We start from the raw sequence: 6,988 nt of genomic DNA, 5'->3' as shown, positions 1-6,988 counted from the left end.
GCTGGTTAGTTGTATCGAAGTTGTGACAATTATGTATTGAGATCAGAGCACCAAGCTTTGGAGCCATTACCAGGGATTGTTCGAGCCTGGACATCACAATTTCGTGCACCACTAATCAAAGATCCAAATAAGGACTTTTATTGTTTTCCGCTTTAAGGCTTGTAATGTGTTAAATTAAGAACAGAGTGGGTTAATCGTAGGCTCAAATTTGGCTAACAAAGGAAGATAGAAGGTAAGGCCATTTGGGTGAGTGAGCTAATGAAATGATGGCCTCAATCATATAAATGCATGAATACACCAAATAATGGACATAAAGAATCAAACAAATCAAGGATCACAATCATAGAAAGAGAATAATGCACACAAGAAGGAAAAATAAGTGGTTATAAGATGTAACCACACCATTAGGCTCAAATCTCACAAGCTTGTGTTCTTAACTTCAAACCCATGTTCCAAAATATAATTCTTCATACAACTTTGGCATCAAAGCATTTAAAATTTGCAATGCCATGGTTGCCCCAAAGTGTTGGTTTCCTAAGAGAGAATTTCATTGTTCCAACCAAGCAGGCTTATCATGCGAATGGTGCCGACTAAGACCTAATCATGCAACCTATCCTACTAAAACCTAATCATGCAACCTATCCTAATTTATTCAGATTTATTCAGATGTTACCTGCGGAGATCGGTCGGCCGACCTCCCCACACTTAAAACTTAGCACGGTCCTCCGTGCTAGAGGTTAGGCGCACTGGTTGATTGAGCTCCGAGTGTGCCACATCTCCAATGCCATTGCTATCACCGCTTGAAGTTGCGGTGGAGGTGGAGATATCGGGTTCCTCCATAGGTGGGGTGATTATGCTTAGAAGCCTCTTCACATGAGCATAGCGGCGTTGGTTACGCCTCTCATAACGGTCTAATTTGTTGTGAAGGTCCTCAAGGCGTTGGGTGGCCGATTTTTGTGATGTAGATGAAGTGGTAGCGTGGCCAGTTGGTGTGGGCAGTTCAATGTCCATGGTGACTTCCGGAGGCTTGAGGCATCTCTTGGTTGGAATGATATCACCATCAACCGGTATTGAGGTTCGCCTATCTTTAGTCTCCCGGTTGACGCCGGCTTTCGCAACTAATGCCGTCACTAAAGCGGGGAATGGTAGATTTCCCTTGGCATGAATGCGCCCCATGGATTGGCGGATGGCACGCGGAACGTCGACCGGTTTCTCGGTCAAGATGCACCATATCAACAAGGCAAGCTCGGCAGTGATGGATGACCCATGTGTGCTTGGGAGCACGTAGTGAGCTAGGATTTGGGCCCATGCCGTGGCTTCTTGAGTAAGGTGGCGGACATCTAAACCCTTGGGTCTTCGCTTTATGGTCCCCCGAATCCAAAATGCGTCGGGTAAAGCAATGACGCGGAGGATCGCGCTCCAATCGAATGCGCGGTCAACGCATGCAGCCAAGACTTCTTGGTAGGCGTCATATGCATCCGTTGACGGTGCAATCCCAAGGACTTCTCGGATGGTTTCCACTGTGACCGACACTTGTTTTCGGTGCACAAATATTGATGTGAGATGAGGTGAGTGGAAGTTGGAGTAGAATTCTACCACCCAAGAGAGATTGGCCTCCGTTGGTTGCCTCAAAAGGAACCTCCAATGCCTCTGGTCAATGTGTGGCATCACAATCGGACTGAGGTGAGCCGGTAAGACTAGGAGGGGTTCCGGATGGTAATTCCTTTCAATCATTCTGGAGTAGACAAGTTCGCAGTAACGGTTGGGAAACTTGTTTGAATCCTTAGGAGGGTTGTCCGTCTCTAGAACGTCAACGGGGCCCTTAGTCTTCTTCAGGAGGGGCCTGGCCGTTAGTTATTGGCGCACTTTATTGGAAACTGGCTTCTTGGGGCCTTTCCCTTTGTCCTTTTTGATGACCATCCTGTGGAAGCAAGAAAGGAAAAATATCAAACCCAAAGAAGTGGAGATACATGAGCTCTATGTAATGAAAGTTATGCCATAGAATATGGGTATCTTCGTTACATGACAGCTGCAACATGTAACTAGGATAATGTGTGAAGAGCAAGGCAAATAATTTTCATGTGGTGCAAGGGTAGTTTAAGCATGCAAGGAAGAGGCATGAGAAGCACACACCCTTAGGGACCATAAATGGAAGGCAAGCTAAGAAAATGGGGATGAATGGTTTGTGGAAAGTGGGGATGCACTCAAAAGTGATTGGTTGAGAGGCAAGGTAGTCACAATAAGTCCAAAATTCAAGTGTGCCTTTCATCGAACACTTGGCGTGCATCCATGAAGTAGTATTTGATTATGTGAAAGTGGGAGCAATGTAACATTCCACAATCCATTATTAATGATTATAGTGCATATTAATTGCAAGAAAATAAAGCAACACCATTCATCTATGCATGTAAGTTAGTTTGAGACCCAAATGCTCATGAAGAATTGGATTGAAAGAGAGAAGAGAGCAAAGACATCCCAAGGAAGTAACTAGAGAAAGAAGGAAGAGAGAAAAAGGAAGAAAGAAACTACCTAAAAGATGGTGCAACTAAATGAATAAGAACCACAAGAGATTATTGGACTAAGAGGGGGCCTAGTATAATACCTTGTGAGATGGAGAAGGATGTGGAAGAAGAAGAGAAGTGGAATGAGAATGAAGGGGTAAGTGTGCCCTTCTTAAAGGTGGCGTCGATCACCGGCGCGTGCGCGCGCGGTGCGCGCTCGCGCAGGGGGTAAGGTGACTAGGGGCGCGCGCGCGCGCACATGTCGCGTGCGCGTCCATGCGCTTGGGCTGGGGGCACAGGAGAGGCACAGGGGTGGCATAACTCTCTGGACGAAGTACCAGAGATTGCTTTAGCGTGTGTTGGCGCGCGCGCGCACAGTGCGCGGACGCGTCCAGGTGGTTGTGCCCCAGGCATGAGAGGGGCCTGGAGGGGGCTCAACTCTCTGTAAAATGGCCCAGAGAGGAGTGCAGAATGAAAGGGCGCGTGTGCGGCTGTGGCGCGCGCGCGCATTCCGTGCTCGCTTTGTATGGACGCGTGCGCGCCAGGTGCGCGCACGCGGCAAAGGTGCTGGGCTGGTGGCTTAGTGTAGGCTTGAGAATGGCTTAACTCTCTGTAAAATATACTAGGGGGAAACAAGGCAATCGGCGCGGACGCGCACCATGCGCTTGCGCGTCGATTGGCGGATTTCGCTCATGTGCGCGGACGCGCCATGTGCGCGCACGCGCAGAGGGGTGGGTTTTTCTAAATTTGCAAGTGGTTACACCATTTTCGACATTTCAAACCCCCCCTCCATACAGCCACTTAAGCACTATAGCAAATGAAGTCAACAAATGAAGGGGAGTTGTCATTAAAATCTAGCTAACAAACATGAAGTCAAGTGTCTATGTACAAGTCTCAAAGGAAGATCTTACCATGGTGTGGTGTCTCCCACCTAGCACTTTTGTTTAACGTCCTTAAGTTGGACTTTCAGTAGCTTATAGTGTTTATTCAAGAGTTGCATCCCTCAAGAGGAACACTTCAAATTCCTTGGCGTTCTTTCTTTGCTCACCATGATACAATTTAAGACGGTGCCCGTTTACCTTGAAGATGTCCGGGCTTGATGGGTGGCGCAAGTGGTAGACTCCATAAGGTTCTACTTTCTCCACTTGGTAGGGCCCATCCCACCTTGATCTAAGCTTTCCGGGTAGTAATCTCAACCTTGAATTGTAGAGAAGGACTAGGTCACCGGGTCGGAATTCTCTTCTCCTAATGTTCTTGTCATGGATGGCTTTCAACTTTTCCTTATAAAGTCTAGAGTTGTCGTAAGCTTCCAATCTCAAACATTCTAATTCTGCCAATTGAAGCTTTCTCTCTACTCCGGCCCCACCCAAGCTCATATTACACTCCTTTACGGCCCAATAAGCTTTGTGTTCAATCTCCACCGGTAAATGACATGCTTTACCATATACAAGCCGGAAGGGGCTCATGCCAATGGGTGTCTTGTAAGCCGTTCGATAGGCCCACAGTGCATCGGAGAGTTTAATGCTCCAATCTTTCCTATTCAGCTTTACAATCCTTTCCAACACGTGCTTGATTTCCCGGTTAGAGACTTCGGCTTGGCCGTTTGTCTGAGGGTGGTAAGCCGTGGCAACTTTGTGGATGATGCCATATTTTCTCATGAGGCCGTCTATTCTTTTGTTGCAAAATTGGGATCCTTGGTCACTTATGATTGCTCTTGGGGCGCCAAAGCGACAAATGATATTGTTCCTCACAAAAGAATACACAACATTAGCGTCATCCGTTCGGGTGGGGATTGCCTCCACCCATTTTGACACATAATCGACGGCTAGCAAGATGTAGAGAAAGCCATTGGAATTTGGAAATGGTCCCATGAAGTCGATTCCCCATACGTCAAAGATTTCGCAAAAAAGCATATTTTGTTGGGGAATTTCGTCCTTCTTGGAAATATCTCCAAACCTAATACATTGGGGACAAGATTTGCAATAGAGAGAAGCATCTTTGAGAAGAGTTGGCCACCAAAATCCGCAATCAAGGATTTTTCTTGCCGTTCTTTGGGGCCCGTAGTGACCACCTCCTTCGGAAGCATGGCAAGCGTCCAAGATTGCTTGGAAATCGGTTTGAGGTATGCACCGTCGCACTATTTGGTCCGCTCTACACCTCCACAAATAGGGATCATCTCAAATATAGTATTTGGATTCGCTTTTCAGCTTATCCTTTTTGTGTTTGTTGAGATTGGGAGGGAAAGTGCGTGAAACCAAATAGTTTGCTATTGGGGCATACCAAGGAACCACTTCCGAGATTGCATGCAAAGCATCTAAAGGAAAGGAATCATTGATAGGAGTGGTGTCGCCTTTTGTGTGCTCGAGGCGACTTAAATGGTCCGCCACTAGGTTTTGGGAACCGCTCCTATCTTTGATTTCCAAGTCAAATTCTTGTAATAAGAGCACCCAACGAATTAATCTCGGTTTTGATTCCTTTTTTGCCAACAAGTACTTTAGTGCCGCGTGATCCGAGTACACTACTACCTTGGAACCAAGAAGATAGGCTCGGAACTTGTCTAAAGCAAAAACAATAGCTAGAAGTTCCTTTTCGGTAGTAGTGTAGTTGGATTGGGCTCCGTCTAATGTTTTGGAAGCATAAGCTATGACATAGGGAATCTTACCCTCACGTTGTGCTAACGCGGCTCCTATGGCATAATTCGAAGCATCACACATGATTTCAAAGGGTTGAGTCCAATTGGGTCCTCGTACAATAGGGGCTTGTGTCAATGCTACCTTGAGTTTGTCATATGCTTCCATTCATTCCTTGCTCATCTCAAATTCGGTGTCTTTTTGTAGTAATCGAGAGAGAGGTAAGGCCACCTTGCTAAAGTACTTGATGAATCTCCGGTAGAATCCTGCATGTCCAAGAAAAGAACGGACTTCCCTCTCGGAGGAAGGGTAAGGTAAACTAGATATGACATTTATCTTTGCCGGATCTACGGAGATGCCTTCCTTTGATACTATGTGTCCCAAAACAATGCCTTGTTTGACCATGAAATGACATTTTTCAAAATTTAAGACAAGGTTTGTTTTGGTGCATCTTTCTAAGACTTTTTCAAGGTTACCTAAGCAATGCTCAAATGACTCACCATACACACTAAAATCATCCATGAAAACTTCCATCGATTGCTCTAGAAAGTCCGCAAATAGGCTCATCATGCATCTTTGAAACGTTGCCGGTGCATTGCATAGGCCAAATGGCATACGCTTGTAAGCATACGTTCCAAAGGGGCAAGTAAATGTAGTTTTTTCTTGGTCTTCTAGAGCAATATGAATTTGGAAGTATCCGGAGTAGCCATCAAGAAAATAATAATATGATTTACCGGCTAACCGATCAAGCATTTGATCAATAAATGGTAGTGGGAAGTGATCTTTTCTTGTGGCCGCATTCAATCTTCGGTAGTCTATGCATACTCTCCAAGAATTCTGCACTCTTGTTGCTATTAGTTCACCACTTTCGTTTTTTATTGTTGTCACTCCGGACTTCTTTGGCACTACTTGGACCGGGCTTACCCATTCGCTATCCGAGATAGGATAGATGATGTCCGCTTCAAGTAGCTTAGTGACTTCTTTCTTCACCACCTCAAGAATGGTTGGGTTAAGTCTCCTTTGAGGTTGTCGGACCGGTCTTGCTCCTTCTTCAAGAAATATGCGGTGCTCGCATACTTGGGGGCTTATTCCCACTAGATCCGCCAAACTCCACCCAATTGCCCTTTTGTTTTTCCTCAATACATTCAGCAATTTTTCTTCTTGTTGAGGAGTTAACTCTTGTGCAATTATCACGGGTAGCTTTTGGGCTTCATCAAGGTATGAATACCTTAAGTGAGGTGGTAGTGGCTTCAATTCCATCTTCTTGTCATTCCTTGAAGTTTGAGTTTCCGGATGGTTTGTATGGTGTGTGGTATTTAGTTCGCTCGACTCTTCATTTGCTTCTTTGACCATGCACTTCTCATCTAATCTTGCAAGATGCACTTCGGCTACTATGTTATCGATTGGGTCACACCGAAATAGAGAGTGGTTCTCCGGTGGATGCTTCATTGCTTCCTCTAGGCTAAAGCTTACAATTCTTCCATCTATTTCAAATGAGTAGTTCCCCGAGTAAGCATCAAGCTTAAATCTAGAAGTTCTCAAGAAGGGCCTTCCAAGTAGGATAGATGATGCTCTCTCGGTTTCGCTTGACGGCATTTCAAGGACATAGAAGTCAATCGGAAACACCAATCCCTTTATATCCACCAATACATCTTCCGCAACACCTGCTACGGTTATTATGCTTTTATCCGCTAGGACAAATCTTGCCGTCGACCTTCTTAGTGGTGGCAACTTCAATACCCGGTAAACGGAGAGCGGCATGATGCTAACACATGCTCCGAGGTCACACATACAATCTCTAAATTGAACTCCATTGACGGTGCAAGTGACCATACAAGGGCCCGGGTCATCACACTT

This window comes from Arachis ipaensis, chromosome B3 (assembly GCF_059453495.1).
Source record: "Arachis ipaensis isolate K30076 ecotype BB chromosome B3, ASM5945349v1, whole genome shotgun sequence".
Classification (NCBI taxonomy): domain Eukaryota; kingdom Viridiplantae; phylum Streptophyta; class Magnoliopsida; order Fabales; family Fabaceae; genus Arachis; species Arachis ipaensis.
This window is presented reverse-complemented; position numbering follows the sequence as displayed.